Source organism: Lepisma saccharinum, chromosome 12 (assembly GCF_977018435.1).
Source record: "Lepisma saccharinum chromosome 12, izLepSacc3.1, whole genome shotgun sequence".
Taxonomy (NCBI): domain Eukaryota; kingdom Metazoa; phylum Arthropoda; class Insecta; order Zygentoma; family Lepismatidae; genus Lepisma; species Lepisma saccharinum.
The window spans coordinates 43,181,813-43,209,809 of NC_139240.1; the positions used below are offsets into that span (position 1 = coordinate 43,181,813).

Here is a 27,997-nt window from a genome sequence, read left to right on the forward strand (position 1 = left end):
AATCAAGGGGTCCCGGGGGTGAAGGCACATGGTGGTTCAAATTCCACTTTAACATGTAGGTCCAGTCCCGATTAGCCTTACTGTGCATAAAGTGGACTTAAAACACCAAATCAACCAATCAACCAACCAAACAACTTTATTGCTCCGTGTAGAAGTGTAGACAAATAGTGTTAAAGAACCAAAGACATTGATTCCCTTTTTGCTGAATTCAGCATGAATTTGTTCGTTTGCCATCCTCAGTTAACTTGAGAAGGTACGGGAAAGCAGTGAAGAAGAACTACATGTTATAAACATTGCTTCCCAAGAGTTATAATCGCCTCTATGAGGCGATAAACTTGCATGATTTTACATGTTATTAAGCGGCCAGCAGCTGAGGGATCCCCTTTTTGACGTCACTCTAGCAGAAGACCTTCACGTGCCGCCGTAGCGCGGGAAGCCGGAATAGCACCCCCTTGCATAACTCGCAGTGCAGATGTAATCTGACTCGGTCACGTCATTTCCACACTCCTTGTTCGTTTGTTTAAAATCGCGGAGATAGAAAGCCAGCAAGACAGGTTGAATATACGTTATGGGTCAGCAAGTTGTTGGTTGAAGTGCTTCTAATGTGTGGAAATGTATGTGTACGAACATTTGAAAATGCAACGTGATTTCTATGGTGAAAAACAAGTGTTTAAAACGTGGGGAAAACAACGAGTACTCAGTTTTATCTACTGATTGTATTTGGCACTGCAGTCGAAGTGCAATTCAAAAGACTTTCACTTCCAGTCCACGACTTCAAGACCGCACTTCAAGACCATACTCGGAGGATGCTCGCTTCAAGTACGGTCTTGCACCTTTGGGACACGGCCAAAGACATTAAAAAAGCTGCAACTTTGGCTAGAAATCGCTTAAAGGCGCCGGTGTGAGCCAATAAAAGAAGAAGAAGAACAAGCATGGAGGCAACTTCAAGATGGCATATAATAAGACACGTCAGGTGAAATGATCTGATTCATATTTAAAAGTATGTATTTCGATTTTTGACATTTAGAGAAGGCCATGCCATATAGTAAAATGTATTGCACAGTTGTTCTTACCAGTTGAGCCTTCTTTAGGAAGGCCACTCATGTGCAAGAATTAGGCCGCTACTATTTTCACCAGGTGGTGAGAACAGCATATGGGGCTATTTTCACCAGCAGAAGTAATTACATGAATCATACCATAAAATTGTATATTATCTTATTTTATTATATTCATTGGCAGTGTTCTGAACTTGCGGTACCAGTTAGATATAGTGAAAACACATTTAACTCGTTTATTTCCGAATTATTTACATTTGTACTTACCTTATATGCATAGCGGAACATTTTTCAACTTGGGATTATGTTTTTTTCACTGAAAAAAGCGTAATTTTTCACATTACAAGTATTTATTGGTCGTTGCTAATTCGCTTACGTTACACACAATATGGCGGGCAAATCTTGATTCACGTTGTCTATCGTCAGCTGATATGCAGTATTTCACAACTTATGAACCGAAAAATGCCGCACGAACTATTCACAAAAGGTTTTTAAGCGAAAATTGATCCACAAACCATTCACGGAAGGTTAGGTTCAGTTAGGTTAGGCAAACTGAAAATTAAATTGGGGAAAGAAAACCCCCTCACACGTTATCTTGTAAAAGTACCGCGTGGTTGCTGCACTAACACTTATTAACTGACAAATGATGGTTTTTAGGCTAACATTGATCCACAAACCATTCACGGAAGGTACATGTCATCTGGTAAAACTACCGCGTGGTTGTTACACTGACAGGGGGTTACATATTCGAAGGCACGGAACATTTGATTCACGTAGTCGACGGTAACAGTGGCACTCGCTATCGTGCAATGGAGATACATTCATGTCAAAAGTAACATTATTTACCGGCCGAATAAGTTGCACGAATGGAAAAAACACTATTCGCAGCTTCCAAAAGTCCAACAGGAACTCAATTCCGTAACTACTTTCCCATCATTTCTCCTGTAAATTTGAAGAAATGTGTTTTCACTATATCTAACTGTTACCGAACTTGCTACTAAGAAGTCATGGTAAAACTGTCAAAGCCGGAAATCTGATTTCTTCAAATTTACAGGAGAAAGTACTTACAGAATTGAGTTTCTGTGTAATTTTGGAAGGTCGTAGAAGTGTTTTCTCGCATTTTTCAATGTATTTGGCCGCTAATTCATGTATTTTTCTATAATAATGTCTGTCCGATGCACGAAAGCTGTTGCTTGCATTTCCACCCATGTACTTGAACCGGATGTTCCGAGCATCTGATGACATAATCCCTGGTAATTTCAAAACACGCAGTTTTGAACCTAACCTTACTGTGATGGTGTGTGGGCTATCGTCAATGGTTTTTGGGGCTATTCGTGGATGGTCATACTATCCCGAATGGTTTTTGGGGCTATGCGGGAATTTTTCTGTTAAGAAGGTTGAAACACTGCTTTGCCGTTTGAAACACAACGCTAGTCAAGATTTGCCCGCCATTTTGCATGTTCAGGAAGCGAGAAAAGAACGAACAATAAGTACTCGATGTATCGACAATAGGTACTAATTTCGTTAAAAAAAAGCGAAATCCCTTGTTAAACAATCTTTCGCAACGCAGAATAAGTAAGTACGAATGTGAACAATTACAGAATAAGCGAGTTACAGCCGATTCTCAGCTTTGACAGTTTCACCGAAGTCATTTTAAATTAAAAATGGTGAGACTGTCGTCAGGTAGTGAGAATAGCACAAAGTACCGAAGACCAATACAGAAGTATATACAGTAGTACTTTTCATGCTAATAGCTCTAAAACTGACGTGCCTAATCTAACAACGAAGGCATTGGGGAACATAATACACCTTTATACTTATGTAACATATTAGCAGCACCAGTCCATATCAGAACACCTTGCGGTAATTTTCCAACTCCATGGCATGTAGAAAAAAGTATTAGTCTCCTGCACGAATACAAATTTATACCGACGTAAGCCTCTCAATGTTACTAATATCACAAATTATGTAAATTATTGTAGAATCCGCAGTGGCCTTTATTCAATCTTATGTATTGTATGTATGTATCAGACCAGGTCATAGATCGTGCACATCTGCACTTTAAAGTTGGTGAAAATAGCTCAAAGCTACTAGCTAGCTTCACCACGTGGTGAAGATAATCACTCCACAAGAATAAATTATTTTTCATCCAATCTTGGGTCAATTAATAAATTAGATGTATTAAGGTTGCATTTCAAAATGTTCAGCTTTATCTTTTTTGGATTCATGACTTTCATGGTGCCTGAATTATTTTTGTGTCTACCCCTGCTTCACATGTGAGAGTTGTGTTATTGCACTTGTTCATTTTTCCTCTACTCTCAGTTTTACCGAAAATTTACTTTTTTTTTTAATTTGCTGTAAAATAATTCGAGTACATATTTCAGCATGTTTACTATATTTTGCAGCAAGTTTTGTAATACATTATGGAGGAATACTTGTGATATTTAATTAAACATATTTGTTTTGTATATTTTGCTGTACTTGTCAAATCGCTGTCTAAAATTCAAAGAATGTTAGACCTTGCGTTACACTGTATTGTGCACAAACCACAAATTCATACTTTTGGCACTTGTTTGTGTTTGTATGAGTGGTTAGCAACTAGCAAATGTATGCTAACAACACCAAACCTGACCTCCGTAACCTATTTACATGCTATTTCTGCATGCATACGTGAGTAGGTTAGGCATGTCAGGTTTGGTGCTGTTGCCATACTGCTATAGTTGTCATTAGCCAGCCACTCGTCTTGTTTGTTCATGTGAATAGCAAGTCTACCATGAGGTGGCAGCATATGTACTGGACAAAGAGCATGGATTTGTATAGTTAGGAGGAAGAAGGAATGACAAGAACTTGTCAAATATTCCGTCATTTTAAGTGTTCGTGTAAGTCAACTAATATTAGTACAGAATAAATAAAGAAATTGCTTATTGTTAATAATTTCTTGAAATTTATCAGCTGCTTTCAGTAATAATAAATCAATACTTTTCAGTCATTGGTAACAGTTGGGCTGAAAAGTTCGTAGGCTGACTCATAGATGGCGTTACTAGAATTAAATCCATGTGATTTTTACTTAGTACTAACCTTCAAAAGATACGTGTATAAATTTCACAGCTGCCGGATAATTAGTTCGTGAGATATAGCATTGTGAGTGAAGCAGCTTTTGTTATTGTGAAAAAATGGATAAAAAAGAATTTTGTGTGTTAATAAAGCATTGCTTTTTGGCGAAAAAAATACTGTTGAAGCCAAGGCTTGGCTTGATAAACATTATTCGGACTCTGCACCAGGAAAATCAACCGTTGAGAAGTGGTTTGCTAAATTTAAACGAGGCGAAATGAGCATCGAAGACGATGCACGCAGTGGACGCCCCAAAGAGGCTGTTACCGACGAAAACATCAAAAAAGTCCACAAAATAATTTTAAATGATCGTAAAGTGAAGTTGATCGAGATAGCTGAGACTTTAAAAATATCAAAGGAACGTGTTGGACATATTGTGCATGAATATTTGAACATGCGAAAGCTGTGTGCAAAATGGGTGCCACGCGTGCTGTTTCATCAAGACAGTGCACCGTGTCACAAATCAATGAAAACGATGGCAAAATTATATGAATTAGACTACGAATTGCTTCCCCATCCACCATATTCTCCAGATCTGGCCCCCAGTGACTTTTTCCTGTTTGCAGACCTTAAAAGAATGCTCGCTGGAAAGAAATTTAGCACTGATGAAGAGGTAATCGCCGAAACTGAGGCCTATTTTGAGGCTAAAAAGAAATCGTACTATAAAAATGGCATCGAAAAATTGTATGACCGCTATAATCGTTGTATCGCCCTCGAAGGCAACTATATTGAATAATAAAATCGAATTTTGTCAAAAAAATATTTTTTACTATGTTAGCCTACGAACTTTTCAGCCCAACTGTTATTATATAGTGGGCCAGCCATGTTTTTTATGGGATCATTCACCCACTGTACCCTCTCAAAAATTACGTTCATTTTTTTTTTTAATCAACAGATTTCAATGTTTTATGTAATATAAAATTGCTTTCCGCATGCAGAAAACAAATAATGGTGATATTTGATCCCGAAGTGTAGCCTACATAAGTAAAAACCTGCCATCTCTGATTACTTTTGCTGCGTTTTATTAATAAAAAGCATTTGCACACTAAAATAGCGAATGAACACATTGGAAATTGCTATTAGCTCCAAACCTAACACTACTAAGCTAACAATGTAAAATTATAGCTGCTGTTGTGGAATGTCGTGTTGGGTGCTATATTTCCTTGTGTGAGGCATTTGGGTAAGGTAACAGACATACTTTACTTCTCAACAACACATCTCTGCAAGCTGAAAACAACTGAAAACTCATAAACAACATAATCTTCATAAATCATGCTAAATATTTCACTTTCTTGAGGGAGTACAGAGGGTCAAGGGTATCATTTTTATTCGTTGAGCCAATTGTTACAATCATGAAATATATAAGGAACTTCTAATTTTCAGGAGGATTGCCCTCTGCTGAATCACCGAAGACTTCTTGGCTGGAAGCAAGTTTGATTGAAGAATGTGAGCACCCGTCATCCATTTGGAAGATACAGAGGCCTGCTTTTACCTGCATGCCTGCAAGTTGGTTCATGGAAGGATGCGAATTGCAGGTATGGTTCTTTGCTAGTAATGGCTTTATTCAAACTAGATTTTTTTTTAAATCTTCAATTCTTTAATATTACTTGGAAAGTTAGTGGGATTGGCGTGATATACAGCAATAACCCAATGTTTTAAAAATATAAATATACCAAAAGCACACAAATTGGTTGATCATATTTCACTATTGAACTTTATTTTATAGTGTGAAAAGTCATGAGAACATTGCAAATATCATTCATTCCAAAAATAAATTTCCCAACAATATTTCTGGCTTTTTTATACAATGTCTCTCGAAATAGTGTTTACACTGTTTAACGTTAATAACAGCAAGTATGAACTTTTTTGGTAATGGTTCCGATTATTTTTTGATTTTTTTTCAACTTCCAGCAGGAAGACTAATTATCGTAGAATTTTGGCAATCATTGTCACACAAAATTTCAACCTTCCTTAAAGTAATAAGCATTGTTTGGTTTCGAAACAAAGTTATTTATGTTGAAAATATAACTTAAAAATTACCTTACGCATGCACGTAAGGACAATGTATTTTCCGTTGAGAAGCGACTGTATGTATCATAGACTAGTGGGAATGAATGTAGAAGTAAATTGGAACCTTAGTAGAATACATTTAGGGACTTGTCTTAATGCTAAGAGAACCAAACCTGGCCTGCTTAACCTAATTATGAAGCATATATTGAACAAAATCTTAATTAATCACTAAAACTCTGCAGTATGTGTCAACAGACGTAAATCGAACCATGTAAAAATTGCATTCGTAGCATGATAAAATCGCAGTAAAATAAAGGAACTTTGGCAACTTTTTTTGTATCATATACCTCAAAGTTATAGATGTTCAAAATGACTGCCATTTTGCAGCAATACACTGTCTGCAACATTGAACAGATAGACAAACAGCAGACATGGTTTCAATGGGAAGGGAAGCACAGGTAGTGTCAATCACATATCTCATGTCATTCATTGTCCGTGGCTTTGTGGCGTACACATTGTTCTTCGCAGTTCCCCACAGGCAGAAATCCAACTGAGTTAAATCGCGAGATGTGGTTGGATGTTTGACACTCATTATGCTTCTCAAAAGAAAAAATGCTCACCTGTGCCATTTTTGTGTACACTAATGCCTACATGTGCTCAAACCCTTTTCACGTAGACATTGCAGCTTCAAATACAAAATGTCCAGTCAAGTCATCTGATCAAGGAGAGTAAACTTTATTATGGGACACACTGTATAAACACTTCGCCAGCTGTTTTGTCAGAGATGAGTCGATGATGTTATCGTGTTCATACATGTTAATGCATCACGTTCCGATGTGACTTATCTGGTTGTCAGGTGGTGTGAATTATCAACAATAATAAAATATTTATGCAAATCTTGTAGAGTATTCCAAATCCACATAAGTCGAACTTTAATCAGCCCTACTGAGAAGTCAGTGCAGGTGTGCATACAACAAAATAGTATTCAGCTGGCAAATTTACTTTTGGCCAGTAGAGCTCTCGTTTCTCATACGTGAGAATCCTATAAGGATTGAAAGATAAACATTGCCGTGGTCTACTTTCATGTTTATCAAAGACGTCAACGATGATTTTTTTCTTTTTTATTACTATTATTTTAGGAAAGCGGATGATCAATGTAAGTTCCTTTGGCCACTCTGCAAAGTTTAATGTTATTATCAGGTTCCTAATCTATTGGCATAAATTGCTTTACACTGTTCCTATCGAAAGTTTCTCTTTCAGTAGGGTAAATATGGGGGGAGGGAAGGTATGTAAACAAGCTCCTTCACACATTCCACAAAAGAAAAAATTGGATGTGTCATGTAAGGAGTAGCTGGGAAACGATTTCAAAAGTTGATCAACAGCAGCAGCATGGCTATCATGTTTTTAGATATTCTCTTATTTTATTTTGTAGAATGTTTGAAAGACCTTGGGTATGTTTGGTATCTGAGCAATGTTCGCTGAGTAAGATGTTTGCTCGTTACTTGACGGTGCATGCTCATTGATCAAAATATCGTGATTGTCGATGTAAAGGTATAGTTGTGCCTAAGACAAGAGAATAGTTCTAGCTTAGTGCAAAACTAATATTATAATTATTGCTTCTCAAAACAATAGCCAGGTGTTTATGAATGAGAAAAAAAACATTATTCAGTTCCAAAACTACAGTGTACGAGGGCCACTATTTATATTTTGAGCCTTGGCAACACTGATTGAAGTTAGGCACGATTTGACGTTTGCACGGAATCGTCTGGCATTATTGACCATAACGTACTTCAAATGTTTTGTCAATAGCTTCATTTGTGTTGTTTATGTTGCCTTGGAGATTGCGTGACAACAATAAAATGGAATTAACTCGTGAACATTTTCGTGCGATGATTTTTTACGATTTTCGACGTGGATTATCAAGACATGAGTGCATCGATCAACTTACTTCCACATTTGGCGATGAAACTCCATCCTTTGCCACTGTGAAACGCTGGTATAACGAATTTAATCGTGGCCGCCATTCGCTCACCGACGAGATTCGTGAAGGTCGTCCAAAATCAGTTGTTGTTCAAGAAAACATTGATGCTGTGCAAAACCTAATACAAGATCATCACCAGCATATATAAAATATTACATGATCATTTAGCTGTGAGAAAGGTATGTTCTCGTTGGATCCCACATAATTTGACAAAAACTCAAGAAGACGCTCGCGTCAATTGGTGCAAACAAATGCTCAATAAATACAATCGTGGGGCTTCAAAAGACGTATATAAGATTGTAACAGGTGACGAATCATGGATATATGCATATGAGGCGGAACGTAAACAGCAGTCGACTGTATGGGTGTTTCAAGATGAACCCCATCCAACAAAAGTTGTTCGCGCTCGAAGCACATCGAAACAAATGGTCGCCTGTTTTTTCGGGAAAACTGGTCATGTGGCAACTGTGCCTTTAGAGGAACGTAGAACGGTCAACTCTGAATGGTACACAACAATTTGTTTGACAGAGGTCTTCGGTCAAATACGGAAAACAAACAAACGCCGTCGGATCATTCTTCATCAAGACAATGCCAGCTGTCACACATCTCGTCTAACAACCGACTTTATGAACAGTCAAAAAATCGAATTGATGGGTCATCCGCCTTACAGTCCTGATTTGGCATCCAATGACTTCTTCTTGTTCCCGAATGTCAAGAATAAATTGCGTGGACAACGATTTTCGTCGGGGGAAGACGACGTTGATGCATTCAAAAACCATATTATGGAGGTGTCTCAAGAAGATTGGAAAAACTGCTTTGACAAATGGTTCGAACGAATGCAAAAGTGTATTGACCATAAAGGAGAATACTTCGAAAAACAATAAAGCAGTTTTCAATGCCAAATTCCTGTTTTTTCATTGTTAGGCTCAAAATATAAATAGTGACCCTCGTATATTTGAAATAAACAACACTTTCGTTTAAATACAATCCCAAACAGTGGAAAATTGTATTACCTTCTGTTACTTCTTGTACTTCCTCTGTGATTACACGAAATCAAATCACAAACACTCGAAATCCAAACACAAAAATTATATATATTGTGTGACAAGCAGGTTCGAGTTCACCCAGCAGGCAAGTGAGCAGCACTTGCCATGCCCCTTGTTTGTATAATGATGATTTCATGCACTACCAAATGTCATGAATTATTATGCACCACAATTATCTCTTTGCTTCGGCAAATAGTTTTAAGCAGAAGTAAATAGTTACAATCAATGGAAAACACATCCAAGTCTTAATGCGCATCTCACTTTAAATAAAGTGAATGGTTATTCTAAACATCCAATCCTGAGAACCCTGATTTGCTAGTAAAATAGCAACATGCGAAGTTATACACCCCCCCCCCCCCCCAAGGTAAAAGGAAAATACTGTATAGTACTTATTTGAGCTGTCATCAGCATAATTACACAACATTACACATCACAACATTATCTTCATAAGCCATAAAAAACTGCACTAAAATGATGTGAGTACTTTGCAACAGTGAACAATAGATTACGTAGTGAATATAATACCTTAACAGGAAGACTAAATATAAATCACTGTTGTGTAACTGCATGCAACTGATTCATACTCTGAATATTTTCCATGTTCAGTAAATAGTTCCTGCATCAATTAATGATAATCATTGAAATAGAAGTGTTGAGGAAAGCCACATCATGGCATAATAACCAATTCAAGTGTAAATTCTACGAACATTACACGAAGTACTTTTTTCTGGAATTTGGTGGAAAGATCAAATATACACACACAATGAAATTTCGTAAGGATGGTTGGGAGCTGACTGATGGCTATTTCGATAAGTGTATCTTAAAAAAACTAATTACTTTCATAATCCAATCTTGTCTTAATTAATAAATTAGGTGTTTTAAGGTCTCATTTCATATCTTTATCAATTTTTTTTTCTTGTGTGTATTTATTTGATAAAATAAATTCTGGTGCCTAAAGTATTTTTTAGTTTTGTCTACCCCTGGTGTCATCAGTAAAATATTGAAATTTTACACTTTTAACATTACTGTGTTTTTTATAGTCAAAAAGTGTTGTCTTTTCTAAAATTGCATTCAGTTATGTACCATGGTTGTGAGCAAAAAAAAAAAGTGTTTTGTCAAATGGGACAATTCCTTGTGAAATTTTTCAAGTGTTGCAAAGGAAGTTATTCACTAAAATATCGACTGGTCAGACTGTTTTCTTTCATGAAGCAATAACAAATATAAAAGAAGATCAATTACAAGTTGCATATTTTTCAGATTCTGCATTGGAATAAATTCACATCAGGAGGTGAAAAAATCAGGTGGCTGCACTGACTCATCTACTTCTGGAGAAACAGACAGGTAAGAGCAAAATGCTATATGTGAGAACTGTAACATGACTTGCTTTGATAATAGCACTTTCTTTATAAAGTCTATATAACCACTGCCGTGATGATGGTGTACTTAAGTTGACTGTGCTCATTTTATTGCATGCATTGTGTCCAATTCTACAATTGGAGTAACCATCATTGAAACAGTGCCATGAATGGTTTTGGTTTGATAGTTTTAACAAAAAATAGTGCTCTGTGTTACCATTTTTTTTCTTTAACAGCATTGTTAATCATGTCCCACAAATGTATAAAGCTGCTTGCTTAAATGTACACTGCAGGCCAAAAGTTTCCGAACAACTCTGAATTTCTGATTTTTAACCCTTATGGACACGCGTGAATATTTGTGACACAACCACACGCATGGGGTGTTTTCCACCCCACACTTTATATTGCAGTTTTTTACAAATGTATGAGTAAAAAAGGTTTTCTGTTGTTTTTTTGTTAACAATTAGTCTTTTCCATAATAGTTAAACATATTTTAGCTATATAAAACAACTGTATAGTGGTTTGAATAATTGTTGATTAGACAGTTACATTTTTCTTCTGTATTTTAAAGTTTCGTTAAACCCCAAAAAAAATAGTTTTTTACTTGCATGTGGTTACAAGACAGGGCAATGAAACAACTGAAGGTATTTTAGTCATAGGTTTATTATACAAATTTATTAGTAAATCACCATCGAGTATTGGTCAATTTAGCCAGCTGTTTATAATATCATAAAAACTTTTACCCAAACCAACAAAATTTTTAGAGTGCTTTTTTTAATTTTTGATAAAATCTAAACAAGAGTATTATTTAAAGAGATACATTTAAAAAAAATTATAAAATTTAAATCAAATTTACAACATGTTACTTAGCTACTGACAAAGGTTTTTGTGAGTGAATGTTGAAATTTATTCTGGGCAGCATTCTTCGCAGTAGATGAAGGTGTGCTCTTTACAGTGCTGTCTATTATGCTTTCGTCTATCATACACAACCACTCATCAAGTGGGGTTTTTGGCTTCTTTAGCAGCGGCTTTTACAGTAGGATGATGTGTACTTACAATATTATGAGCTCTTGTCCTTGCGTTTTGTGGTGGTGTTTGTTTCTTCCATACAGTAGTTTAATCTTTCCCTATATAAGTGTTAAGTCTGTGAGCCAATGGTAGTTTCCTGTCACTGTCACTTTCTTCACTTTTACCACTGTCACAGTCTTGTTCAGTTTCTGTATCATGTTCACTTTCGTGTAAACTGTCTTGTTCTGCATCACTATCTTCGCCGACAATTGATTCATTATCACTTCCACACTCATCCAACATGGACAGAATCCTCGCTTGTTTGCTACCCAAATTATCCATTTTTGGAGTTTTTTTTAAATATGCAACTTAAAACACCATCTAGACTACAGTTTATAAAAAAACGTAACAATTAGTTAAAACAAATAACAGAAACTAAAAAAGCAGCATTTTGGAAATGTGTAACGTAAGCACACGCGTGGGGTATAAAGCACCCCTGGCCAAGTTTGACGATGTTCACTGAGTGACAGCTGCGTGCAAACTGATTGACCTTGAGTCAATGACTAGAGGGGCAAACAACGGAAAGGTACCTGGAAGGCCACCAACAGAAACAAAACACTTTTAAACGTAGTAAAGAAGAGAGACTGTCTGGGGTGGATTACACCCCAGCGCGTGTGCATAAGGGTTAAAGGAATTAGAGGGGTGAAAATTTCAAATTTGTAAAATAGTAACTGGTATCGAAAAATATTGGTTTGAATTTATTTACGAATACCAGCTGATATTTTTCAATCATTTTAGTCTTTTACAGTGTCCATTCACGCACACTAATTATCCTGGAAATTATGCAAAATTCGAACTTTTAATATTCTGATGTTATTCTTGAACGTTTTAAAGCAAAACTCTTGGTAATTGGAGGCGTATAATTGGATATAATATACACACTAATATTCATCAATATTTTGAACAACTTTTAATCATTACAATTGTCCAAGAATTGGTGGGAATTGCTAAGGATATCAGCATCAGTTCAAAATTGTGTCAGTTCAACCCTGAAGTAAACAATCAACACACTTTTGTTTCATGCAGAAATCATCTCTTGGTGACCCTTTGTGTACCTTCGAACAAGAGACAGTACACCACAGACTGTCACTAATAATACATCTTACGTGTACTGAAACATAAGAGGTGTGACACAAAAAAACAAACTGATTGTGGCTGTATTACTAAAAATAATTAACTTGATGCGTATTGCTTTTGCAGGGCTAAACTACCATACCTGCCCTCCCTAGCACCGTGAATTGGACCCACCCGGGCCAGCCAGTCGCGAGATAAGCATCACTGTAAACACGTGTGTCAGTGCATTGCCGGAAAATGATGAGCGTGAAAGTAGAACGAAGAGTTAACATCAAGTTTCTCGTGAAACTTCGGAAATCTGTTACCGAAACATTTCAAATGTTGAGGGAAGTTTATGGTGAAGTGTGCATGTCAAGGACCCAAGTTTTCGAGTGGCACAAAAGGTTTTTGGAGGGTAGGGAGAGTTGTGATGATGATGAACAACCAGGTCGCCCGCGTTCTTCTGTGACTGAAACAAACATCGAAAATGTTTGTCGTGTTGTGAGAAATTACTGCAGATTGAGTGTTAGAGCAATTGCTGAGGCTGTGAACTTGGACAGGGAGTCAGTCAGACACATCTTAACGGAAGAATTGCAAATGAGAAAAATTTATGCGAAGGTAGTTCTCAAAGTGTTGTCACATGATCAAAAACAGTGCCGAAATGAATTGTGTATGGACATCGTGGAAAGGATTGACGACGACCCAAATTTGTTGGATTTGGTTGTAACTGTCGACGAAACTTGGATTTTCACCTATGACCTAGAAATGAAACGACAATCCATGCAGTGGAAGTGCCCCTGATCCCCCCGACCCAAAAAGGCTCGAATGTCAAAGTCCAAATTTAAGGCAATGCTACTAGTGTTCTTTGACATTCGTGGGATAGTGAAGATTGATTGGGTTACTAACGGACAAACTGTAAATCAACATTACTACCTTCAGGTGTTGGGGAAACTTCATGAAAAAGTTCGGAAAAAAATACCTCAGTTGTGGGAAAGTGGATGGATCTTGCATCAGGACAATGCACCCGCCCACAAGGCACTATCCTTACAGCAATTTTTGGCTAGAAAAAACATTGCAGTGATAGAACACCCGCCTTTCTCACCTGATTTGGCATTTGTGACTTTTTTTTGTTCCCAAAAATCAAATCTCAACTAAAAGGAACACATTTTACCTCCGTTAATGAGGTTAAAAAATGGAATACGTACTAAAGGCCCTTGCAGAAGATGACTTTCTTGGATGTTACAAACAATGGCAGCGGTGAATGAAAAAGTGTGTTGAAGCAGAGGGGGGACTGGACTACTTTGAAAGTGACACCACCGACAGGAACCAATAATGTAAAGTATTCTGAGTTATTACGTCAGTCTGGTATTTTTTGTGTCACACCTCGTATTTTACATTCATGATGGATGCAGTAAATGTGGTTTAAGAATTACTTATGTGGAATTTCGTATTTCCACGTTGCACAATTTAATGGTTATTTCCGATTAATTTTGAAGGCTCGCTTCGCGGTGTAAAATATGCACTGAAAAATCTGTTTCATTTATAAATGCTGTATATTACAAACTATGAAAGATTATATGTTAGGCAATGAATATGCATTATTCTGAATGCTCATTTGCTACACAGATTTTTTTCAATTAATATGGTTCTGCGTTAAATGAAGCACAATACACTACAGATCAAGATCATGCTTGCATTTGATAACAACATGGCTCAAATTTTCGAACTTCAAACTCTTGTTTTCAGCTAGAATAGTCTTATATTCAGAAACATACAAGTGGACTTTATTTTAGGGCAACAAATTCAAACACATCAAGTTCCAGATCATCCACACGTTGTCCATTTGTGATAAGAAACTTATACAAGGTGTTGCCAACTTAGTTGATTGTTGAGGTGAGAATGACGTACTTGCCACATTTCATACAATCCAGGAAAAAGAAAAGAAGAAAGACAGAAAAGATAAAGAAAAGAGAAGAGAGGAGATGAAAAATAAATACAGTATGTGCTCGGTGTTGGTTGTGGGTACAAAAATATGCACAACATCAAGTTATTTTCATACAAATATGCACCTGCATATAAAATATGCATTTTTAGTCAAAAATCCTTAAATATGCATTTGCATATGCAAAATGCATTATTATCTGAGCCCTAGTTACTAGTGTGTATGGATATCACAGTGACTTTCTAATGTCCAGTACCCAACTGGGCCTCGTGGACGGAGTGCAGGGTAGTGACACACTTCTCGCTGAAGTCAGTTGGTAAGAACTCTTGCAAAATAATGTGCCAATCCACATCTGTAGGCAAGTTTCGTTATGTGTCAGATTTACTTGGTCATGTACGTAATGTTCTACAACATATGAGCATGAAATACAAAAAGGTAATGTTGTCTGGAAACTCAATCGGCAGTGCGTGTGTACTTTTTGCCATCTTTTGAATAGCATTCCTCTCTTCTTGAAGACTTAATTGCACCAAGCAACAACACAACGAATTCCAACGAGGATGGTGGCAGTGGCTACCGAAATTAATAGAAAATAATGTAAAACAGCTTCGCGGAAAACGTGAGTACCTTAATTATCTATTACCGCATCTCTCATTCCCATAGTATGAATTGAAGACTTACATATTCATACAGAATGTTGAAAAAGTTCGGAGACCTTTAAAAGATATTTCGACAGAATGAAACTGCTCTATAAATATATGTCTAAATCTCTCAACTTTTCAAAAAAAAATATTAGACTAGTAATAGCAACAAAAAGAAATAAAGTTGCTTCCTTGTATCACAATACATTTGTGAAGTTGTCTCAGAAAATTATTGACAATGGTTGCACGCTGTTCAACAGTAATTTCATCCCAAGTGCATCATAAAGCTATTTTGAGTATGTCCACTGACTTGTACGGAACACGAGAAATGTTTCCAAAATTGACCACATGGAGTAACTTGTGGCATTCAAGTCTTGTAGAATAATAAGGGGATATGCCCTTGCCCCTCAAAACGATGAAACCGCTCTTCACACATTTGCAATTGTTGATCAAGCTGAATGCACTGGAGCCAGTCTTGCTGAAGCATGAATCTGTCTTCGCTGAAGAGCTCCACTGCCCATGTGCTTCCAAAATGTTGATAGCTATAGCTCGACCACAAGGAAAGAAACCTTCCGTTCAAAGCGTTCGCGCAACTTCCCTGCCATTATCGGTGTTTGGGGCAGTGTTGCCAGGTCAGATTTGAAAAAATCGGGAGATTGTTCCTTGGGAAACCAGAAGATCTGCTACAAAATCCGATGATCTAATAGTAGCAGACGTTCTTGGGGGCTGAGGAGCGGCATAGTCGTGCGCACTGGGGGGGGGGGGGGGAGCAAGGGGAGTGAAGCTGGAGTGGCGTGCATTGTTTACGGTGTAAACGTCACAGATACTTTTGTAACAATGGTGCTAAACCCAGCACCCTGTGTTTGGCGAAAATATACCGAAGATCTCCATTTCAGGAGTGGACATTTTTCAAACAAAAGAAAGTAAACTGCCCGAGGGAACCGACCAATATCTTTCATCTCTTCCGCATTTTTCGGTTAGAGGGTGCGTGGAAAACACCCTCAAATTTGCCCTTTCTCAGCACCGACACAAGGGGTTTGCGATGCCTCTATTATCGCGAGGAATTTTTATGACAGGAAATGGTAGAAAGTTGTGTTCACAGTTGAATCTAACGTGCTGCCTTTCGTTGTCGGCGATTTTCCACAATCTTTCAAGTCGAATGCTAACAATAACAAATCAATTTGCCTTCTGCTGGTGTTCGGTGTACAGCTATCGATAGGGGTGGGCATGCATCCTTCACCATAATGAGAAAATGCATTACGTATGTGAAATATATTTGGTGAATTAGACAGCATGTCTTCCTCAATAATTCAAGATAGCAACGCTTATGCTAGGGTGCCACCCATCCTCCCCATCTGCTAGAAATACACCCACACACCCACAAACACATACATGTATAACATAATTTGCCCACGCTACGAAGTCAGTGTTTCTACCTCGTAAGGCAAGGACGTTCACTGTGTTTGTGTCACATCATCCATTTCATCAGTTTTTCATTCATCCATATTGTCGTACTTACCCGTAGAGGCACAAAAGCGACGTAAAATAACTAAAATAGAAATAGAGTTTAGGGTGGGATAAAATACAGCCATCTAAAAATAGTAATGTAGTAAAAGTAATAAAATAATGTCCTAGCACAATTGAGTAGCGTTTGACATAATTTCACAGTTCAAACAGCACTTCTCACGGCTGAGTGGAGTTCCACTCCACATCTCCCCTCCATGTTCAAGTAAGATGAGCAGGAAACGTGTTTTTAAGCTGGCTGTTGGAGATTCCATAGCAATAGTTTATTAAGGAATTCTTCTGAGAAATCAATAGGCCTGGCAACGCTGACGTGAGCCAGCGCAAATGTTGCTTCCCCCTGCCCTTTCTTGCACCCGCCGGCGCGATGTGCTTCTGCACAGGTTTTTTTTGCTTGTGGTTCCACTATAGCAACATTGATTTTGACATTCTGATTGATGACCATGAAAGGTGTCAACACAATTCTTCTGTCCCTTCTTCAGTAATTGACGATGGTTTTGACAGTTGTGCTCACACTCCAGGATGAAAATCTTCTCATTAGTGAAAAACAACTTTTTGAAGACGGTCACCAGTTACCAACTCAAGAAAATGACCTGCTTTTTCCAGCTGCTTTTGTTTCATCTCATCGATGTGTAAAATTAAAGAAGAAAGAAAATAAACAGCATGAGAAATATAGCTCAAAACAAAAGTCTCAGAGCTTTTTCGCCACACTGGATGTTTATGCATTTTAGTTTCTGTTCCTTATTTTGTTATAAGACGTAAGCGAGTTACTAAAGATATATCCATGAAACTTACTTGTAAATGTTCTATTAATTCGGTGGCCTCTGCCACCATCCACTTGGGAACTCTATGCTTTACTGTTAGCTTGACTTTCGGTTCCTGTTGTTTCCTTGACTACCACTAGGGGTGCTGGTGTAGCCATTTTGTCTGCTGCGCGTGATGGGTTTGAGCTGTTGTCATAGAGGGAGCCAAACATGATGACCGCTGTCGATGTTCAGCTCATGCAGAAAGTGCATAATTGCTGCCGTCTCTTTGATTTTGGTGTCGATTAGGGTGTGTGATGTATGCCTAACAGAAACTTTTTTGGATCCTGTGTTTGTTGAACTTGAGGTGCCTTGCTAGTCCGGTAGTGGGTTGGGATTCTTTTTCATCCATTAACAGGGTGGGGACAGACCTGGAAAACCGGGAAAAGTCAGGGAATTTGAGGTGTCAAAAAAAGTCAGGGAATTTCATTCTTTTTTTTTTTCTTTTTTTTTTTTCATGAAAGATATGGTTATGGAACTCTGCACGGGAACAGGAGCAACACAACCACGGTGCCAGAAACTAGTGATGGCAGGAGGAAGGGAGAGAGAGAAAGAAATTTCTCTCGCCCGGGGTTCTCGGCAAGAATTTTAAATTCGAGCACTCTTTGGAGGAAAATTGTTATAACTCGGGCACTATGGGAGCAATCTGCTTGGGATAACTTTTGTTTTGCAGCTAAAACATCAGAGCATGCAGCCGTGTACAATTCAGAACACTGGACCGAGGAAGGGGAGCTTGCGAGGAAGGGGGGGAACGTACCCCGAATTTCAATGGAAAAAACAATCTGGAGTTTGCTCCCTCTTTTCCCGTTATTTTGGGGAGAAGGCGCGAACTTTAGTATTCTTTTCAAAGAATGGACACTTCTCAAGAGAATGAAACATGTTTCATTTTCTTGAGTGCCATACAAGTTGAATAATGAGCCAAAATGTGAAACTCTGTTCGGAAATGTGGCATGGATATGTTGCGGAGAGTGGGAGAGGTTGGTCATCAATATGAATTTCCCAGGCTTGCTCCAGACCTGTGTCAGAGTTTCCACCCAAACGTAAGAGTATAAAGGTCCAAAAAGCACATTCATTTCGTAAACAGCACCATGATACCATATGGTATCATCGGGCCAGTACGACCTTACTCTGACGATACCATATGGTATCATCGGGGAGTAAAGGTTAAGCCTCTAAATATTACGTGGAAAATGCATTGAATTATCATTTTTTCTTGTGCGTATGGGAGTAGTAAGGGGACTTGTCAACAGATGGAGGGGATACGAGCGGGTGGGGCCGTCCGATAGTTGTCGGACGTCATAGTAAGGCATTTTGTTGGGCAAATTGAAGGAACATTGATACATACGATTTTTGTCTAATATCGCCACCCGACAGAGTATCTCACTATAACATGCGACAGAAATTGCATGGACTGCAACATCGAACAAAAATCGCATGGATAAACAAGAAGAGCTTTAAACTGCAAATATGCTACTGGAATTGTATTACTCTTCTGGCTCACTTCGCCTTATTTAATGTAGCAGTGCTTACGAAGGTTTTCTTTCATCATCCTGACGTATTACTGGTTTTGCACAAGTTAACATACGTTTACAATGACATTGCACTATTCTTAGATATCAAGAAGAATCCAACCAAATGATATATACAGGGTGACTGGTAATTAGATGTATTCCCTGAAAGGGGTTAAAATAGAGACAATTTGCAATAAATTTGACCATATGATACCCCGTCCGAAAATTAGTAGTTTTCGAGATAATAGAGTTTCTATTGTTTTTTCTAAAAATGACAATTTTCCACATAAAAAGATGAATTGAGAAAAAACTGATAATTGTAGGGAACTTATTTAAGCATTTTCTGATAGCTAACAAACAAGTGGTTCGTTTTAAAAAAAGTTTTTTCCAAATAACAATCACATGTAAGTACCGGGTGGGTCTAAACTTACAAGTGATGATAAAAAAATGCACACTTAGTTTACTTGGCAACGTATTAATAACAAAAATGGTATGACACAAAGCATACAAATTACTGAAATTACTTCCTTGAGTCATCAGCTATCCAACAAGGTACAAATGTTGCTAACATTTACATTTGTGTACAAGAAATAATACTTCATTCATCTTCATGTGTATGGAATCAATGAACAATACAATTAAAGAACATTACACGTCTTGCTCAAAGTGGGCACCTCCGTTACGAATGCAGGCACGCAGGTTTTTACGGGTCATTTGGTCTCTTAACTCGTGATGTGATGGTGGCCTTGACGTGTTGACCAGCTGTTAAGATCCTCTCCCTGAGCTCTTCTTGCGAGTTTACCGGTGCCTTGTCATGTGGCTCCAAATGTAAAAGTCGCAAGGCGTCAAATCGGGGGATCGAGCCGGCCAGGGAATCGGCCCACCTTGGCCAATCCATTTCTTTGGGTACTTTTCATCCAGCCACTGTCGCACGCCCAGGCAGAAGTATGGATGGGCGTAATCAACAATCATTTCATCGAGCCATTTTTCCTGCCCCAAATCTTAAATGGCATCACTTATGAACATTTTTTGCGGAACGGGATGGCAATGTTGTTGGAGGATGAGCCTCTAGCTACAAGACGTGACATGATTTATCAGCATGATGACTGCCCAGCTCGAGCAAGACGTGTAATGTTCTTTAATTGTATTGTTCATTGATTCCATACACATGAAGATGAATGAAGTATTATTTCTTGTACACAAATGTAAATGTTAGCAACATTTGTACCTTGTTGGATAGCTGATGACTCAAGGAAGTAATTTCAGTAATTTGTACGCTTTGTGTCATACCATTTTTGTTATTAATACGTTGCCAAGTAAACTAAGTGTGCATTTTTTTATCATCACTTGTAAGTTTAGACCCACCCGGTACTTACATGTGATTGTTATTTGGAAAAAACTTTTTTTAAAACGAACCACTTGTTTGTTAGCTATCAGAAAACGCTTAAATAAGTTCCCTACAATTATCAGTTTTTTCTCAATTCATCTTTTTATGTGGAAAATTGTCATTTTTAGAAAAAACAATAGAAACTCGATTATCTCGAAAACTACTAATTTTCGGACGGGGTATCATATGGTCAAATTTATTGCAAATTGTCTCTACTTTAACCCCTTTCAGGGAATACATCTAATTACCAGTCACCCTGTATATTGAATACTATCATGAGAATGTGAAACATAAATCTGCATTGATGAACGTTATAAAAATTGGCTAGTGCATGCTCCCAACCTCAAATTTACTGCAACACTAGTATTGCAATGAAAATAACACCACTCTCTGTCCTGTCTTTTTTAACTCGTGAGAGATGGTCATTAATCTCTGACTGAGTAAGGTTAATGTCCAATATTATGAAATAAAATACTAATAATAAATACGTAAATATTTTAATATCATACTCGTATTTACTCGAATCATTCAATCATAAAAGCAAATCACTTTCTTCAAGAATTGACTTTTCTCTGCCAGCCTTGCTAAATTTTCACTTTCCATCTACTGAATTATATGAGGGGTGGCCAGAAAGTAATATCCAATTAGTAGGGACATTGATTTCTCGCAAACGCCTAAACTGTGAAAAATTGTAATTGCTGCGAAGTTATGTTTAGAAATGTGCAGTGATATCTGGACACATTTTTCGCCCGTTCGAAATATCGAAATAATGCGAATTTGGCATAAAATGCGAATTGTTGGTGTTTTTAGCAATTTTTTTAAAGAAATGTCCTAAAACAACGAAAAAATTCCATGAAATCCAACATCCTTGTCTTTTCTAGGCCATGTTTGTGTACATAGAACATGCAAATTTCTCAACATTTTACTCAAGAGTAAACTATAGAGTTATACGTACATGGAATAATTCCGACAGCTACATTAAATCATGTATTTCCCACGATGTTTTCAACTTTTATCAAAACCATTTGCATCACAGAGCAAAGTGGCAGGGTTCTAACAGGAGATCGAGTGCGTATCTACCGTCACACGGGAGCCATATCTTTGTATTTGTCGCACGAGATATGTTTTGAATTACCAAGCTAAGTGCTCACCATCGGCATTTGTCGAGCGAGTAATAATGCAGCTCAGTCGTTAGGGCATCTGGCTACTGTGAGAGAGACCCGCGGTTGATCCCCTGCGGGGGAGAAGCTGGATGTTTTCCACCTATTCAAACTGCTCCGGTGCCCACCCAGCATCATATGAAGCTTGTACCTTGAGGAAACTTGGAGGGATAATGGTAGCCAGGAGTGTGGTGCTGATCACATCACCCCCACATTCAGCCGTGATCAAGAAAATGTGGGGCCCTAACTCCACACCCCTATACACTGTCATGGAAAAGTGCAGGTGAGCACTTTACCTTTACTTCCTTAAAAAATCTGTTCCAACATATCAAACTGTCACAAAAATACGTAGACCATGTGACCTACAATTTAAAATAATTGTTTAAAAGCAGATATATATTTGTCAGATAAATGTTCTAAAATAAAAATGCGAATTTTGGGAAACTTAACACTAACAAGTCAAGAAAAGATAATTCCAATTTTTGGTGCCATAATATATCGGTATCTGTCACGTGAGATTGATTGATTTTAATTTTTTGGGTGCGCCGCCACTTATGGTCATTATGCACCCTTCAGTATATACGGGGAAAATTCAATTATCTAAAATCCTTACCTTAAAATTAAAAAGGGGGTATGGAAAATAACTTTCCCAAAATAACTTTCAAGATATCAAACTCTCATGAAGAGGCGTAAGCCATGTGACTTACAATTTGAAACAGTAGTTTAAAGACACCATGAAGGTATAATTTCATATATTTGCCAGAAAATGTGCTAAAATGAAAATGTTAATTTTGGGGAAAATAACACCGTATAGAAAAAAATTTTAAAAAAAGAAAATACACCAATTTGAAAAGAAAAAAAATTTCAAGGTCTCTACCGATTAGGCATAAATAAAACAAGAATATCAGTTGTAATTTATTGCATTAGTAACAGTGAGTCCTAACCTAATTTTCGGCATAATCACCACCGTTGTTCTAGCATTCGTCGTAGCATGGCACTAAATTTTGTATGCCCTTGGCATATGTGTCTGATGGCAAAGACTGGAACTATCTCTACCACAGTGTAGCTGTCAAATCCTTCCCCTGCCAGAAACCTATTCAGTTGAACGAAGAGATGAAAGTCTGTACATTCAAGGTCAGGGCTGTACAGGGAGTGGTTCAAGATCTCTCACCTGAAGTGATGCAAAGGACCCGTGTGTACTCAGCTGTATGGGGTTGTGCACATTCAACTGGTCTTCCGTGAATTGTCTGCACCATCGTCTGACCATACTATCCGGTCTGCACACCTCACTCGATTGCTGGTGGCTCTGTGCCAAATTCTGAGCGTGCAATGTAGGCTACATCGCAGTTGGTGGGAGACTGTATGAGATGCAATATTTAACCTAGAACTGTCCTAAAACGGCTGCATTGCAACTGTACCAGACTACAGCTACATGCCACTTCTTCCTGCCTGCATGTGCGTGTGTTGCTCTCCGACCACTAGTGCTGCGTATAGGCACCATTGGAGCTTTTTTCAGGATGCCCCTCGTATATGAACTTTCAGAAGCTTTTATTATTAGAGTGTTCCTGTTTTAATGTGTGGTTAGCTAAATCAGGTACCTATACAATACAATTCTATAAATTCCTTGCGTTAAATTTCTAATACCTACATACCCTTTTCGTCAGCATTAATGGTATAACTGCATGTTGTCAGTTTCACAGTATTTCACTTGGATATACTGTACTGAAGCAGAAATCCCTTTGATAATGTAAGGAAATATGACAGTTTATTTTGTTCGATTCAATTGTTTAACTTATATGCAAGAGTTAAGTTGTTTGCTTTACAGAGAAGAGAGAAGTAGCTTTATGCATTGAAAAATGAGTCCGCATTCATGGTTCTTGCAAGCAGAACATTCCAAACCTCAGTGGAAATATCAACATATAATACCGAGAATGGATAAGGAGACTGATAAATTACAAATTGTATTTCTTAATCAATCACTCATTAATTCTCATTTAGTCGTAACTTTAGAAATAATAAAGTATTTTATTTTAAACTTACTGCGTATGATAAAATTCCGTAATCCTTCTCTAGCTTGAGAATTGTAATAATTTTCCAAATTCACTATTTTGCAGTTTGAATTCAAATCATAGAGAATAGAGAAATTAAGTCAATTTCATAGAAGATGATATCGGTACTTAACAAAACCATACGTGGATCTGTATGAGTTTATTATTTCCATTTTGCAAAAACATCGAAAAATGTAAATTTTGTCCTGGAAAACCTGGAAAAGTCAGGGAATTTCATTTCTGCTTGTTTGTAGCCACCCTGATTAAGTGCTGTTGTATACGCTCGTTGACAGATCTGATGGATCTGCGAATGTAATGTGAGTTGCACTCACACTGGGCATCATATACACCTGGGTTGTTTAGTGGGGAAAGGAATGATCTCTTGGCTATTTTGTTCACTGGTTTGCGTACGAGTTTGATGTCGTATTGTTTCAGTGTCTTGGCTAGGCAGTTTGATGTAGTCTGGTGGTAAGGGAAGGCAAACCATTTAGCGTTATTGCTGTTGGCTGGGTGGTGTAGGGTAGGTTGTTGTATTTGCATTTCCGCTTTGCTGCACCATGTAGAGAGTTGTGTATCCATTTTAATGTCTGTAACTATGGTAACTTCTTCCTTCAAATCTTCTTCACTTGAACAGTGCGAGAAAGCTCTTCTGTAGACGTTAAGCCATACATTGGCTTTATGTTGGGGTGGGTGGTTGGAAAGGGAGTGGTTATACTGGTTTTCTATAGACCGTGGTGGTGAATTTGTTGCCCCTCCTTTTGATGGTTAGATCTAGGAAGTTAATGATACCTTGGTTTTCCCATTCTATTGTAAATTTCAACCTGGGGTGAATGTTGCTGAGTTTTTCCATGAGTAGATCTATTTCTTCTTCCCTTTTGTAAATGACCAAAGTGCCATCTGCATATCTGCCATAGCGTATGTATCGGAGTTCTGGTGAGTGAAGGATATCTTTTTCAGGTAGGTGCATAACAATGTTGGCTATGGGAGCGGACAGGGGGCTGCCCATGGCCAATCCTTCCGTTTGTATGAAATACTTGTCTTGAAATTGAAAATAGTTGTGCCTGAGGCAGATTTCCAATAACTTGGATACCTCAGACACTTCCACTGGAGAGATATTATTGGCAGAAAGCCATGTTTCCACCGAGGTGAGGGCTAGGTCAATTGGGATGGAGTTATACATGTCAACTACATCTATGCAAGCAATTTTGGCATGGTTGGCTTGCACTATTGAGGTTATTAGTTCTTTGGCATCTGTGATGTTTCGGAAAATGTACGTCAGTTTGTGATTGTGCTCAGAGATTTTCTTTTTTAGTTACTTTGTGAGGTGGACCGTTGGTTGGTTGAACCCTGCGATGATGAGTCGCATTGGAATCCCCTATTTGTGCATTTTTGGAATGCCATAGGCTATGATGGGTGATGGGTGGGTGTTGAGAAGTTCGCAGTCTTGCTGGTTCAGCATTACACAACTTTCAACTGCATGCTTGATTATGCATTTGCATTTTTCGGTTGGGTCCCTGTCGATGGTCTTGTATGAATCACTATTTAGTTTTTCATGCATTTTACGGGAGTAGTCACCTTTATACGATCACATACTGGTTTGTTTTATCTGATTTCATGCACCAACAGTTGTTGGATTCCAGCCAAGATTTGAATTCGGTTAGCACTGACCTGATTTTTTGGTGGGTTGGGTGGAATTTGGATGCTTTCTGCAGGGCCGCCTTTTGCAAAATGCCTGCTGTCGTTGTCCACGTGTTGGGTGCAAGGCAAACCATTTATTGCTACTGGCTGGGTGGTGTAGGTTAGGTTATCGTACTTGATTTTGAATTTTCAAAATTTTTATTGTTTTCAAAAGGTGGGGCTCAGGCACCACATATGATCAATAATTTCAGACTTGCCTGACACTGCACAGTAAATATAAGAAATGTGGTTGAGGTGTTTTGTGCCCTAAAAATGAGAAAGTGTGAAAAAAATATAAACCTTGTTCAGTGTAGTGTAACATGGGGTTAAAAATGGTAATAAACAAAGAGCATTTAATTCTGAAGAAAGTGTTTTTTTAATCATTACATTTTGAATTGGAGAACATAAGTGACAGCGATTTTAAAAAAGTCTGGAAACTCTAAAATCACTGCACATGAGTAATTAAAAACGGCTGCCAGATAGATCTAAATACAACCCTGAAAGAAAAAATTAGTGCTGGTTTTGGACAATTGAAGAATATATAAATAAATGATGAAATTATCAATGGTATGGAATGACCTGATATAAATGTACAAGGTGGATGGACCATATGGATAGGACACATTTCAAATGGACATTCCTAGGCCAAGATACAGAGAGTTCCCAGCATTGTTTGCTAGAATATAACATTCTTGGTCTCTTGATACTGCCCTTATCTTCCTCCGGATATTACACTTGAGGTCGACAATGGTTTGGAGTCTTGTGGCTTACATCCAGTGAAATGTTGTATGTCTAGTGGCACCATCTTGTGCAAGACATGTCGTGGTGCTCAGCCTGTGTGCTGTAATGATGGAGCTTCCACTAATGAGGAATGCTTCCACAACAAGGAATTTCAACAGATGTCCACAGCACCATAATGCATTTAATTTTAATTATTACCTACGTGAAGTTTCGTATTTTTGCATTGTACAAATTCACTAGGGTACGGTGTCTGGAGCGGATCTAGAAGCCATACCCTTAGTGAATGAAGACATTGAGCCTTCAAAATTAATCAGAAAAAACTATCCAATTGTGTGTGTACCATGGAAATACTTACTGTGTTTACATCCATCATGAATTAATTTTAACTTCCAAATATTACTAAATAAAATGTATCCCATCAATATGATCCACCCTGTATAAATGGAAGATATTCGGTCATATCAAAAATTGAATTAAAATTTTTTGACACTAGTACATGTATTGTGCATTATACCGGGTGTTCTGTTCAAACCTCCCTAATTTCAATTAATCGTAGAAAAGAAAGTATGAATGATACAGCAATGAAATTTCAGAGAATTGAAGAAAAGCTCATAAATTTTATTTTCCACACACTAATACACCTCCACATGTGCCCCATTGGTAGCACGAACAATATCCAGTCTCTATTCAACTTCTTGCCATGTCCCCTGTTACTGTTGCAATCGTATCACGTATGCGGGTTCGTAACTCTGGGATGGTATTCACTGGAGTCGCAAACACACGATCCTTGACGTAACCCCAGAGGAAGAAGTCCAGCAGAATGAGGTCAGGTGAACATGGCTGCCACTGTATCGGTCCATTGCATCCAATCCAGTGATTAGGAAATGTCGGAATTGAGGGACCTCCAAACACCCAGACTCCAGTGTGGGGGAGCCCCATCTCGTTGGAAGATGATGTCCGGTTGTAGAGTAACTACCTGAGAGTACACAAACTGCTCCAACATGTCCAAGTACACAGGGCCTGTTACTGTATCTTCATTGAAAACAAACGGACCAATGATCCTGTCCTTCATTAGACCACACCAAACATTCAATTTTGGGCTATCGCGGACATGTTCTCTGTACACATGTGGGTTTTCAGATCCCCAGATCCGTACGTTATGCCAGCTGACAATCCCCGACACGTGAAACGTTGCAGCATTTCCATACCAAATTATTTGCGACGCAGCTTATCATCTGGCTTCAATTGTTGCACAATCTGCACTTTATACAGATATAACCGAAGCCACTTGTGCAGAACTCTATGCATTGTTGGGAGGCACATTGAATTGCCTAGATGCCTGGCAGATGGATTTACTCGGGCTTCTCTGAAACCCTGCTCGAATTTCTTCAACCTTTTGCTCCTCCTCCGTACACTCGTCTGAAATTTCATTGCGTTCCAATCACAGATTATGTCTCACCACACCACTGCCTGTGCGTATTGTTGAACAGTCTCCATTTTTATCTACGCGATTGTGGCACTGCATAGTGAGCAAACTGACAACTTCAAGTCATAAAAACAAAATTTCAAGATGTGTCTTTTCATTTCATGTTAGTTATTTCACAGTAATTAATTGAAATTACGGAGATTTGAACGGAAACCCCCCCCCCCCCAATTTACTTTGTTGAAATATGTTTAATTTTAAGCTACTGATCATTTCTTTTTAATTTTTCAGATTGAAGGTTCCCTTGTGCTAGCGTCAGTGGATTTTGGAAGAGAAAGTTTGCAAGTGAAGAAATATCCAAAAATGTTTTCGCCTTCAAACTGGGTAGTGTGGATACCTGTGCATGTTATTCCTGCTGGAAAACTATTATTGCTATTCTGTATTTTATCAATTTTCTTTAATAAATT

General features: G+C 38.0%; 1 long non-coding RNA gene across 1 annotated transcript; it reads left to right on the plus strand.

Moving 5' to 3' along the window:
- Positions 1–927: 927 nt before the first annotated feature.
- LOC145996452 (uncharacterized) lies at positions 928–27,997 on the plus strand. Its single transcript, XR_014442773.1, has 4 exons — positions 928–1,000; positions 5,550–5,701; positions 10,461–10,544; positions 27,822–27,997. It is a non-coding gene; the product is annotated as an uncharacterized LOC145996452 (long non-coding RNA).